Here is a 14,202-nt window from a genome sequence, read left to right as displayed (position 1 = left end):
CTTTCCTGCTGACACGTCCAAAGAAAATAAGCAAGCCAAAGGCTCACCAACCTTGCTGCTAAGGAACATTTTGATTGTATTTCTTCTAAGACTAATTTGCTTGTTCTTTTGGCAGTTCATGGTATATTCAGTATTATTTGCCAACACCACATTTTGAATGCATCAATTCTTCTGTCTTTCTTTTTTCTTATCCAGATTTTGCATGGAAATGTAGAATTCCTGATATCTTTATCATACAAAGTGCACAGTCAAGAGATGGTGTTTAAAGTTACTAGAACAAGAATTAAAGGTCAAAGTACACTATTCAAATTTATAAAGTTAACCAGTCAAAGAACTGGAAAACTGTTTTGATTCTCCTGAAATCCAGATGTCTGGGTCCATGGAATTGGAGTGACCTACCCAGTCTTTTGCCCTTAGATGTCCTTTGAACCTTGAGCCTTTAAGGAACTGGTTTTCATGGGGTCACCTTCAGGCCAAACAATAGCCTAGTAAGCAGTTTAGCAGAGGCCATTTCGCCTTAGGCATGGGGCTCTTCTGGGGAACTATCTCTGTGCAGCCAGTTTCAAGAAGCAGGAACTCCAGGATCTGACTGGAAGCGGTGTTTTAGGATAAATGACATGTCGTTAATGACTCTGTTTTTACAACTGACTAACGCTGAAGCCCTATATGTGCTCTGAGAAACCAACATGGAGGGAATTTACAATGACCCTCAGGAAACTATCCTGCCCGGACCCTGCCTATGTAACTTGCTTTACTATTCCCTCTTCCCGAATGCTTTCCCGATAGCTTCGAGTTGAGGCTGCCTGACTCAAATGGTGTCTACTCACAAAAAATATATTCTGTTATGCAAATTTCCGGTGTTTCTCTGCACATTTAGGTTTTTAACAGAACTAAGGACAACAACACAAGTATCAAACAATAGACGGCATCAGAAGGGAGGAAGGTTTTGTACACATGGGAGAAAACCTAATAGTTCATATTCCAAAAAAAAAAAAAACTATACCTGTTCCCAGCAAGTCATAGCAACCGTATAGGACAGAATAGAACTGTCCCATAGGGTTTCCAAGGAGTGGCTGGTGGATTCGAACTTAGAAGTCAAAAATAATTGTCTAAAACAGATAAGTCCGAAATAGAGAGGTACGTTGTAAGTATATATATGTATAATAGAGGCTATATTTATGAAGGTAACTAGTAGAAGACCTTAAAAAGTAGTTAAAAAGATTTTCTTGGGGGAGAGGGCATGAGGTTTTAGAATGAAGAGGAGGAATAGGCTGCTGGTTTTTTTAATCACAAACTCTTCTGTGTTGTCTGATTCTTTAGTGTTCACACATTACTTTGATAAAAAGAAGTGAAAGCAGAGGAAAGTCACTATAGCGGCTGTGGAAGAGCACTCTAAAACTGAGGTGCTTGATAAGACTAAAGTGGCTGACACAGGTCTGAATCGAACTCCATTTTGTCCTAGGCACCTGATTCTACTTTTTAGAATAAAAGACCCATGCCCACACTCTTGACCAAGATAATGTGTTCCACAACTTTTTGAGGTGACCCACCCAGAACACTGCAGGGAACAGAAGGAACAAGCTCTGGAACACAGAAAATTATGGCTAAGGTTGAGTGTCCCAGCCAATAGAAATTCTTGATAAATGAGTTTCACAAGAGCATGTTGAATGTTAATCAGTTAAATGTACCCTGTACTCTTTCCAACTCTGTAAGAGCTCTTCAAAATTGAGTATAAAAGACATATATTTATGTTCCCTCATTGGAAGTCCATTTTAAACTTTCATTTTGGCCCTTCCCAATTTAGAAATATTTGAATCTGAATAAAACTCTTATTTTACAAACTCGGTTTTGTTTTTTAACATGCCCACGGGCAAGGTGTTCACACCTTCATACACTTTATGGGGCAGTTCACTCCTCACTATCCACCACCCCTCCAGTAGATGTCCCACAAAACTGTACATTTATATCCCAAGGGACTCACATCTGGGCAAGAGTCACAGCAGAGCATGCAATGGATGTGGGAATTGATTGGTACTTCAAACTCCAGCCCAAATGTTAAGTGGATATTCAATTGCAAATGTGTCTGCTTTTCATTCCCTCAGGCCCATAGCTGAGTATTCATGTGCTAATCAGAACTCACCAAAACAATGCTCCTCATCAGTAGCTAAAAATCAGTACAAATTGTTAATGCAGAGAAACTTTCAAGAAGCCAAGAGGGAACATTCTTCAAAGTGAAGAAGTAGTATCTAGTTTATTATGGAAAATGCAATTCCCTACCTACTCCAAATACTTTATGCCTTTCTTTGAACTATCAAAGGATTTGTGCACAAGATAAATCTGGTTTTGCAAAGTTTCGCCTCCACATACGAATTTCTCAGGCCCTCATTAGCCTCAGGAGTCTGAACTGTAGGTATTGCCCTATCTCATGCATGTGTGCTTTTTTCAAAGAAAATTCCTAAATTGAAGGATATAACCCCAGAGGTCCCTAAATTTTCTAGATTCACGGTGCCCTCAGTGTCTCAGTAACTTTTTTACAGCAATTTAAAACAAAAGAAGCACTCATAACTTGTTGCCATCTAGTCGATTCCAACTCATGGCGACCCTGTAGGACAGAACAGAACTGCCCCATGGAGTTTCCAAGGCTGCAATCTTTATGGAAGCAGACTGCCACGTCTTTCTCCCACGGAGTAGCTGGTGGGTTCGAACTGCTGAACTTTTGGTTAGCACCCGAGCTCTTAACTACTGTGTCACAGGGGCTCCAAAAGAAGTGTGAAACGTGTAGCCATCAGGTCAATTCTGAGTCCTAGTGACCCTATAGGTCAGAGTAGGGCTGCCCCATAGTGTTTCCAAGGAGCAGCTGGTGGATTCAAACTGCTGACCTTTTGGTTAGTAAACCCAGTCCAGTGCCAGCGAGTCATTTCTGACTCATAGCCAAGCTTTTAATCATTACACCACAAGGGCTCTAAAAGAAGTATAAAAACAAAAAACCAAACTCGCTACCATTGAGGTGATTCCAACTCATAGCAACCCTACAGAATAGAGTAGAACTGCCCCCACAGAGTTTCCAAGGAACACCTGGTGGATTCAAACTGCTGACCTTTCAGTTAGCAGCCATAGCTCTTAACCACTACACCACCAGGGTTTCCAAAAGAAGTACAGTACCTATCAATTTTGTTTATTAAGTATTTAGGTTCCAAACAACTTCATAGGTATTTATGTTCTAACAGCCTAATAGCCATTTGGAGAAATACTACTTCATTCTTAACCACAATTACTTACTAATGGATGACTGCCCAGTATGTGCTTGTTATCGGGCCCTGCTCGACTTCTCAAACCTTGAAATCAGATTGGACACCACCACTCTCATTTCCTGTTCCACACTGATATTTCTCATAGTACTTGCTTTTCATCACAGTGACCTTGGGAAATTCTGCCTCACAAAGATATAGATAGCATCCAAAGGAATGTAGAGCAATCCAGTGTTGAAATTGTAGACTATCTCAAGCTAGTAATTCAGGAGTTATCTGACAGATATAGCTAGGGTTCCCCTCAAATTTCAAAATATCCCACAGCGTTCCTCTGAATTCATTGTGACACCCGGGGTGCACTGGCACATAGTTTGGAAATCAGGGACCTACCCAAGACAAAGTTGGTACCAGACTTAGGCTCTTTGAAAGTTAAACGGAAAACCAAGCCCTACTCCATCGAGTCAATTCCGACTCATAGCAACCTGCCCCGTAAGGTTTCCAAGGAGTGGCAGGTGAATTCAAACTGCCAACCTTTTGGTTAGCAGCCAAGTTCTTAACCACTGCACCACCAGGGCTGTAGAGGGTATAAAGTAGCAAATGATGGAAATTTGGGGACTTTACCCAATGCTAAGTACTTAGGAATTTCCAGAAATCTACACATCTGAACGTTAGTGCTATCAACAGACCATTTCAGCCAAAACCAACAATGCATTCAAAGCATTTCTTGTCCTAGAAAGTAAAGCATATGTAAATAAGAGAGGATGCTTAAACTAGGAGGGATGATAAAGGTAAGGCAGCCCAACTCCTCCATTTTCAAATCAACAATACAATAACAGTTGTTGTCGTTAGGTGCCGTCCAGTCGCTTCCGGCTCATAATGACACTATAGGACAGAATAGAACTGCCTCATAGGGTTTCTAAGGAGCTGCTGATAGATTTGAACAACCGACCTTTTGGTTAGCAGCCGAGGTCTTGACCACTACGCCACCATGGCTCCACGATAACATTTAACCATTCTTTAATTCTTATACACATCAATCACTATTCTAAATGCTTTACCTGCATTAACTCATTTATCCTTATTATGCTGCAGTGAGATGCTATATTATCATTTTACGGATGAGTAAACTGAGACACAGAAAAGTTAAGCAATTTTCCCAGGATGATTATCTTAGCAATCTACTGCTGCCACAACAAAACATATCACAAATGAGTGGCTTTAAAGAACAGAAATTTATTTTATCACATTTTAGGAGGCTAGAAGTACGAATTCAGGGCATGGCTGTAGGGGAAGGTCTTTCCTTGTTCATAGCCCCAGGAGTTCCTTGGTGTTCCTTGAGGTTCCTTGACTTTCTTTGGCATTCCTTGATGTTTGTCTTCCCCCTGGGTGTGTCTCTGTATCTATTCTGCTCTTTTTATAGCTCAGAAGTGATTAGGTTTAGGACTCACTCTACTCCGGTATGACCTTACTAACATAACAAAAAATCATATTTCCAAACAGCATCATGTCCATGGACATAGGCCACGACTTCCATACAGATTTGGCGGGGGAACACAATTCAATCTGCAACAACCACACAACTAGCAAGTAGAGGAACTGGCATCAGACTCCTGCTATCCTTGCTCCAAAGCCCAAGCTCTTCCTTACTATGGAAAATAGACCCTGAGAAGATCCTTCACTGGATTTTTGATTCAGTACTTGACAATTTACAAACTGCTTTCCAAATAATCTCCTCTGAGAGCCACAACACTGCAAGGTAGTCAGAACAAATATTATACCTAAATTCCAAATGGGGAGACTGAAGCTGAGGGAATTTCTGTTTAAGGTTAAGTTGCTAATAAATGGCAATATGGAGAAAAGTCTAGCTTTCTGATTCCAGTATGTGAGAAGTCGAGCAGGGCCAGATAACAGGCACATACTAATTTCAAATCTAGTGACCTGGTCACTGCACTACAGTTAAGTGATTTTTTATTTCTCATACATTCTCTAAGATAATTCTCTAGGATAAGAAAACTGAAAGACTATTCAATATTCTTCAGATAAAATAATAATAGTTTCAAATTCTCATACCACATGCCAGGCATTTGGCCAGCACTTTATCTCATTCACTCCTCTCAGGAACCTTACAGGGTAGGTGCTTTTCCCCACTTTACAGCTGAAGAAACTGAGGCCCAGAGAAGTCAAGTCACTTATCCCTGGTCATTCAGCTAGTGAAGCTGTGGTGTAGCAGACCGCCTGGACTCTACCACCTAGGGTATCTTTAATCGCTGTAACAGCTTTATAAATCATGATTTGTCAAATAATGTACTTCAAGTCCAGGAAATAGGAGAGTTTTCACTGGCAACCCCTCCTCTTTTTTTTTTAGGTTTACTATATCAACCAAATGAAGCCAGTTGCCCTCGGGTCAATTCTGACCCATAATGACCATATAGAACAGAGTAGAATTGCCCATAGGGTTTCCAAGGTGTGGCTGGTGAATTCGAACTGCTGACCTTTTAGTTAGCAGTTGAGCTTTTAACCACTGCACCATCATGGCTCCTTACTTGCTATAAAAACAAAATTGCGACTTTATAATCACTATTTTCATTACTTGGAAATTGGCAGAAACAACTGGAATGATAACATAAAGAGGTCAAGAGACAGGATCTTTATTTAATTTGGCTTCTAGGGTGAATTGTTGTTAGGTGACAGCTAGTTGGTTCTGACTCATAGAGACCCTACATACCACACAATGAAACATTGCCCAGTCCTGCACCATTCTGACAATTGTTGCTTTATTTGAGCCCATTGTTGTAGCCACTGTTTCACTCCATCTCACTGAAGGTTCCTTTTTTTCGCTCACCCTCTACTTTACAAAACATGACATCCTTCTCTAGGGGCTGGTCTCTCCTCATAACGTGTCCAAAGTACACGAGCTGAAGTCTCACGATCCTTGCTTCTAAGGAGTGTTCTGGCTGTACTTCTTCCAAGGCATATTTGCTCATTATTCTGCCAGTCCCTGATATATTCAATATTCTTTGCCAACACCGTAATTTAATAGTGTCAATTCTCTTTTGGTCTTTCTTATTCATTGTCCAGATTTCACATGCATATGAGGCGATTGAAAACACCATGGCTTGGGTCATGAGCGCCTGAGTCCTCAAAGTGACATCTTTGCTTTTGAACACTTTAATGAGGTCTTTTGCAGCAGATTTGTCCAATGCAATATGTCGCTTGATTTCTTGACTGCTGCTTCCATGGGTGTTGATTGAGGATCCAAGTAAAATGAAATCCTTAACAACTTAAATCTTCTCTCCATTTATCATGATGTTGTGTATTGGTCCAGTTGTGAGGATTTTTGTTTTCTTTATGTTGAGATGCAATCCATACTGAAGGCTGTGGTCTTTGATCTTCATCAGGAAGTGCTTCAAGTCCTCTTTAATTTCAGCAAGCAAGGTTGTGTCTGTCATCTGCATATTGCAGATTGTTAGTCTTCGCCACATTCCTACTCAGGTGAGTAAAGCAGTAGAATTTAAGGAGACAAAAAGTCACCAAGAATTGCACTTGCAGAGAGAGTTAATGGGGAAAACAAAAGGAGGTGAACATATGTCAAACCCCTATTGTGCAGCACGAAATTGACCCATTTCTTCCTTACATTCCCCAACTAAGTGGATGTTTTCCTGGCTTATATATGAGGAAACTGAAGCTTAGTGTGGTTAAAGACTAGTAATCCACTCACAGTTACATTAAACCTGAGCTCTTCCTCCGACACACTTTCCAGACTAAAGAAACTCATAATGTGAATGTGGTAAAGTGGTTATTTGTGCAACTATAAAATCAGTCAGCAAGAGCAATATCTGGTGGTGCAATGGTTAAGTGATACAGCTGTTAACCAAAAGGTCAGCAGTTCAAATCCACGAGCCACTCTTTGGAAACCCTATGGAGCAGTTCTACTCTGTCCTCCAGGGTCACTATGGGTTAAAATCAACTAGACGGCAGTGGGTTTGGTTTTTTGTTTTAAGTAAAGAATTTATAACAAACAATTGATTGGAGATCTTATTTCATAAAGATAGAAGTGTAAATAAAGCCACCCAGGGCATTCAGATACAAGTTGGCCAGTGCCTTAGTTTTCTGGTGCTTCTGTAACAGAAATACCACAAGTGGGTGGCTTTAAAGAACAGAAAATTATTTTCTCATGGTTTAGGAGGCTAGAAGTCCAAATCAGGGCATCAGCTGTGTAGACTCCTCCCTAATAGGTAGTCCCAGGCATTCCTTGGTTCTTTTGCTTGTAGACAATCCTCACGTGGTATCTGGCTTCCCCAGTGTGTGCAGGTCTCTGTGTTTAATTTGCTCTTTTTATAACTCAGAAGTGATTAGATTTAGAACCCACTCTACCTGAGTATGAACAAATTAACAGAGCAAAGAAAATCCAATACGTTTTTTGGAGGTAGACACAATTTAATCCATAATAACCAGGTTAGAGAGTGGTGTTATCCTTACGTCTCCCAGGAAGCCTTTTTTTTTTTTTTTTTTAATATAATCTTCATCAAAGAAATCTGGATTTCTCTTGTTCATGGATGGTTCCCAAACATTAATGCTTAGATTGAAAGCAAACAAATTATATTTTATGTGGAAATCTAGTCCATAAATAGATATAGTGTACTTGCAAAGAATTATTACAAAAATAAAATAAACTCTGGAGTAGTATTTAAAAAAAGATTGCTTTCCTATAGCTTGCCAAAGGCATATCTGGTGCCTTTCTTGGTATTTGCCAGTATAGATTATCAATCCTTGTTTTTTCCTCGAGAGAAGTTGACATATCTGTGTTCAAAGAAGTTTAACTCCTGCACTGCCACACAGGGCCACGAAGGAAGAATATGCCAGTTCCAACACATGTCAACTGATGCAGGTCTATAAAACAGAAAAATGAAGTGTTCCTTGGTGACTTATATTAACAAGAAAATGGAAGCTGTGTTTTGTTTTCGTTTTTCACTTGATGTGAATTAACTCATTTATCCTAACAACTGTATAAGGTGTTCAGAACAGTGTAAGCATATACTTGTTGCCATGTGCCGTTGAGTCGATTCTGACTCCTAACGGTCCTATAAGACAAAGTAGAACTGTCCCATAGTGGTTCCTAGGCTGAAATCTTTACAGAAGCAAACTGCCACATGTTTTCTTCCATGGAGCAGCTGGTGGGTTCCAACCTCTGACTTTTCTGTTAGCAGCCTTGCACTTAACCATTGTGCCACCAGGGCTCCTTAAGGCCATAGTAAGCACTCTACATTAATTCTGCCTATTATTATTATTACAGAGTCACCATGAGCCAGAATTGACTTGATGGCATTGACTTAGCTTTTTGTTTGGTATTATTATTATCTTAATCATCATTATCATTATTGCATTCTTTGGCTACAATTGACATTCTCTGTGAGGCTCACATGCCAGAGCTTACAATGACAAAAAAAAGCCATAGGACACAGGTTCAGCTCAGTCAGTGATTTGCCTGTCATTACCCTCAAGGCAGCCTGTATGGATAGAAACATCTACTAGAGCAGACTCATTTTCAGCTTTTAGAATGTAATTTCAGAGTTGCAGTTGTTAAAAGAAACAAACTTAAGTGTATGTATATTAAATCTGAGAATTCAGCATTTGGCTTGTTAGGAATAAATTACTACCACATTGAACTTGGAATTTTTTTGGGTTCTGTTTTAATCTTTCATTTTAAGAAAGCTACAAGGAGTAACAAAAAAAGATTAAAGTGATGGTGTCTATTTCTGTTTCCTCTGATGTTAAAAAAAATAAATTCAAATAATATATGACAGAGTTACTGGAGGGAGTTGTTGTTAGGTGCTGTCGAGTCGGTTCTGACTCATAGTGACCCCATGTGCAAGAGAACGAAACACTGCCTGGTCCTAGACCATCATCACAATCGTTGTTATGCTTGAGCCCATTGTTGCAGCCACTGTGTCAATCCATCTCACTGAGAGTCTTCCTCATTTTCACTGACCTTCTACTTTACCAAGCATGATGTCCTTCTCCAGGGTCTGGTCCCTCCTGATAACACATCCAAAGTATGTGAGACAGTCTCACCATCCTTGCTTCTAATGAGCTGGAGGAAGGGAGAGGTGCTCAAGACTGACATGACAATTTAATAAGAAGCAGTGCCTGGTATTTTTTTTAACACTTCCTCCCCCCAAATTGACATATCTATTATTTAAAATATAATACTGAATTATCCTTAACAGAGGTAGAAGTTTGAACTTACACATATCTTTTCATGCATTCATCCAACTAATTCACATAACTTTTTTCTGTACTATTCTTTTGGCTCTTAGCACTTCTCCCTGAGTAGTAGTTGAGTTTTATACTTATTTCTCTCCCCTGTCAGATTGATAGCTCCTTTTTTTTTTTTCTGAGCAGAGATTATTTTGTCTTTGTATCTCCAGAGTGTTCCCTTGTGTGCCTTAGGACATAATAGCCTCCCAATTGCCATTTAAATGAATAAGTTAATCAAACATTCAATGAGCATTTAATGAATACCCACCTATTTGTAAAGTCCTATCTTGAGACTGTGGAGCATACAGAAAATATGAGAAACAGTCCCATCCTAAAGGAGTTTAGAGTTTAATAGGATAGATAAGACCAGATAGATAAAAAGTTAAACATAAATTCTTCATGTTTAAGGATTGTGAAAATGGAAATGGTGATTCCAGGAGGGTGGAGACCCAGCCACGTTTCTATCTTGGAATCTCCCACAATGTCTAGCATTATGTACTACAGATGGTAGATGTCCAAGCATTGTTTATGGATTGAATCAATGAATGTAGTATAGGCTATTAGATTTGAAAGGGAACTTAGAGCTCACAGAGTCTAACCTCATTTTACAGATAAGAATTGTTCTTAACAGGGTTCCTCCCACTCAGATCACTCTCTCTCTTCTCCAGTTTTCAAGACCGAGGTCATATTTCATCTTCTTTGCAAAGACCTCGCAGTCCTATGTATTGAGATTTTAGTTTCTCTTCTTCCTTCATTTCTTTCTTTGTCTTCCTTTCTTTGGATTTTCAGTTTTATTGGGTACATGTAGTACATTACATTCACTCACAATTTTTTAAATTATTAAAAATTACAAGGCTACAATAAAGCTCAGAAAATGATAAAACAGAGAATCAAATACCCACTCTTCAGATTTATCAAAAGTTCACATTTTGCTACATTTACTTCAGATCTGTGTTTAAACATATCTAAAAATATGGAGTCTCCGGGTGGTACAAATAGTTAATACACTCAGCTGTTAATCGAAAAGCTGGAGGTTCAAGTCCACCCAGAGATACCTGGGAAGAAAAGCCTGAAGACCTACTTCTGAAAAACCAGCATTGAAAACCCTATGGAACATGGTTCTACTCTGACTCACATGGGGTGGCCATGAATCAGAATCAACTTGATGACAATTGGGTATTTTTTTTTTTTAATTGTACTTTAGTTGAAGATTTACAGAGTAAACTAGTTTCTCCTTAAACAGCACACATATTGTTTTATGACATTGGTTAACAACCCCACAACATGTCAACACTCTCCCATCTCAACCTTGGGTTCCCTATTAACAGCTTTCCTGTCCCCTCCTACCTTCTAGTCCTTGCCCCAGGGCTGATGTGCCCTTTTAGTCTCATTTGGGTATTATTTTTAATAAAAAATTTTTAAAAACCTCATCAATCACTGCATACTAGCTACCTCTGAGAAAGGAAGAAGTGAGGGGGCAATGGGATGGAAGGTAATGTCTGAGTCAACTATTAACTGCCTTTTAAAAATGGATGCCAACAACACAAACATTCTGGAAACTGGTATCTGTGCCCTGCCCTCCAACCTCCTCCCCCCATTTAAAAATCAGACCCTTCTTTTTCTTTTGCTGAGCCTTTCTGCCATTGTGATGCAGCATCTCCATGTTTAAGTCCAATCTCAACAACCAATTTGATTGCAAGCTGCAGGAGGGTAGAGCCATGTCTTCTTACCCACATTTGGCTTGCACTCAGCACACAACCACACTGAGCTTATTTTATTAAATCATGAAGTTCCTGTGAACATGGCATATGCAGCTCATTTGTAAAATTTAGGAAGAGTTCCTCTCTCAAATAAGACTTTGCGATGTCTTCATTTATCTTCTCCCTCCTAGCCTTCCCAAGGATGCAGTAAGTGTAGCAAGTCAAATTTACATATGATCTCTAACTTGCTTCCAAGGAATTCCCGTTGCAACGAGGATGAAAAATTGCAGAATGCCGTTTTCAACCCCATCTGCACATACGATGCTTTAGGGATTCATTAGACACATTTTCTTTGCCTATTTTGAAGATGAACTGTTGCAACGTCTCTGTGGTGGGGCAGATGTAATCTCCTCTCACCTGATCCACTGCAGATTCTTAGGTGCATGGTGGAATTGAACGGCTCAAAGGTCAATAACTCTTGCTATCATTTTTCATTAAAGTGCTTAGAGCAGGCGGTTCCTGCAGGAATAATTACTTGGAATCTGGCATACGATTCTTGTTCACCCCAGTGAGTTAACCTTGAGAATTCAACTCCAAAGCCAGCCTTTGACAGGTTTTTGCGGGAGTTTCACCTCACACCTTACAACAACTGAAACTTCTTAGGAAATCCACATTACCAAAGCCAGAGTTCCTGGGCTAGGTGCAGAGGCATGAGACCCAGCAATCACCACGTACAAGGCTGGGCAGGTTTGCCAGATGGGGGATAGAAAGGAAATGGAAATGAAGGAGAGAAAAAACCATTAGGCTTGCTTCATGAAACTGCCCTTGGCTTAAACCTTGATATACTACAGGTTCAGGGAAAGTCCAACAAAGCCGTTGTTACTCAAAATCCCAGGCTCTGATGACATAATCCAGCCCATAAGCACAGCCTCATCTGTAACCATATACGTTGGGGAGCTCAGGTGTCCTTCTGGCCAGCAGGACCTCCTAGTTCAAATCTAATTCCTGTGGCCAGAGATCAAGATCTCACAAGACAGAGGCACAGTCGGGGTTTGGGGAGGCAGAAACAATGCTGTCCGTGGTGATCTAATCATTCGGATTGTGCTCTACCAGGACCCACTGGGAGCACTAGAATTGTTATTTTGCAGAGCCACACAACCATCTGTACAACCACCAGAAGACGGGCTGGCTCAGTTGGTCTATAAGTTAAAGTCTCTTTCGTTACAAATAATTCAAACCACTCTGGCTAGGACCAACCAAATGAAAACATGGTGGAAGAATGCTGGGGTGACTTAGAAACTGAAAGTTTGCTGAATAACCCAGGCCTGGGGAAGAGAGCCCTGGTGGTGCTGTGGTTAAGCATTTGGCTGCTAATCAAAAGGTTGGCAGTTCGAATCCACCAGCCATTCCTTGGAAACACTATGAGGCAGTTCTACTCTGTCCTTATAGGGTCGCCATGAGTCGGAATCGACTCAATGGCAAGGGGTTTGGTTTTGGTTTTGGTTTTGGGGGGAAGGTTAAGAAGCCCCCAGCCCCAGGGATTTCATGGATCTTTTTTCTAGAGCAGTATTGTCCAAAGGAAATAAATCTGAGTGGCATACGTAACTTAAAATTTCCCAGTAACCACATGTAAAAAAAGTAAAGACAGGTAACATTAATTTCAATAACATATTTTGTTTAACCAAACATATCCAAAATATTATCATGTCAACATATAATCAACGTAAGAATTATTAATCTTTTACATCTGTGTTTTCATCCTAAATCATTGAAGTGTCGTCGGTATCTGATGACAGCGCATCTCAATTCACACTAGCCATATTTCAAGGGCTCAGTCGTCATGTGTGGCTAGTGGCTGTCTTATTGGATAGTACAGCTCTGGAGCGCTGCCATTGATACAAATTATTACCAACCGTGCCTAATATCAGTGTACCTTAGCACTAAATTCCAAATTTCTGGAAGATAGAAATGTGCCCAGCCCAGCTAGGGTCCTGGCTGTGACTGCATCAGCCAGCTAAGGCAGGTGGCAGCCACAGTGGATTTGGGACGGGCGCAGAGATTTATTTAAGCTCCACAGTTCATTTATGATGAGGCAGATTTGGGAATCACAAATCCATTTATTCCTTTATTTACAGATTAAGAACTGAGGCCAAGAGTGTTCATTTAACAATAAAAACTACTTAAAAAAAAAAAGAGAGAGTGTTCTTTTAACTAGTTCAAAGATATCGAGACTGTCTTTCCCCTGTTATGTGTCTGAAGTCTGGGTGTGTGGTGGTGGTGGGGGATGCATGCACTCACTAAGGGGCCCTCAGTAAACGCACTCAACCTACCAGGAAGGACTAGGGGAGCTTTTGTTATGTGTGACCTCGTTGCAAATACTGCAGAACACAGCCTAAACCACATCAGCCCTTCTTATCCAGTCTCAAACTCAAGCTTCGCTTCTCTCCTCCTAGTTGTGGCAAGCTGGCCAGGGGTGGGATGAGGGGATAGAAGGAGGGCTTCATTTGTATCATTTGCCAATTTCTGTGGTGGAAATACTCCCACTGAGACCAATTTCAAGCTACCAATGTGACAGCAACTTGTCTGCAAAAATCCTGAAAATTTAATAATCTGCTTTCCCAGCACGAGCTGGCTTCTGCACTGCCAAAATGTTTCCTCCCCATATTTTCCCTTCTCTCTGTTCCCCAAAAAGCAGTGTGGTGTGAACACTGGCTTCAGAGGAAGACTCCTGGCTCTGCCCCTCTCTGCCTGGAGGACCTCTTTGACCAACCTCTTTAACTGTCTGGCAGGATGGCGGTGAGGATTCCAGGTAAGGGTGCACACAGAAAGTACTCCATAAATGCCATTGTGAGTACTTTCCCTTTTCTCATTTTTAACAAGCAAACTCACAGGGTTAGCCAGCCCAGGAGCCAGCATTAGAACACAGATATGTCCTTTCCAGGATTTCAATCTAAATTACCCAAACTGTCCAGTTCCAGTGTGGGGAGGGAAGAAGG

Source organism: Loxodonta africana, chromosome 19 (genome assembly GCF_030014295.1).
Source record: "Loxodonta africana isolate mLoxAfr1 chromosome 19, mLoxAfr1.hap2, whole genome shotgun sequence".
NCBI lineage: Eukaryota > Metazoa > Chordata > Mammalia > Proboscidea > Elephantidae > Loxodonta > Loxodonta africana.
This window is presented reverse-complemented; position numbering follows the sequence as displayed.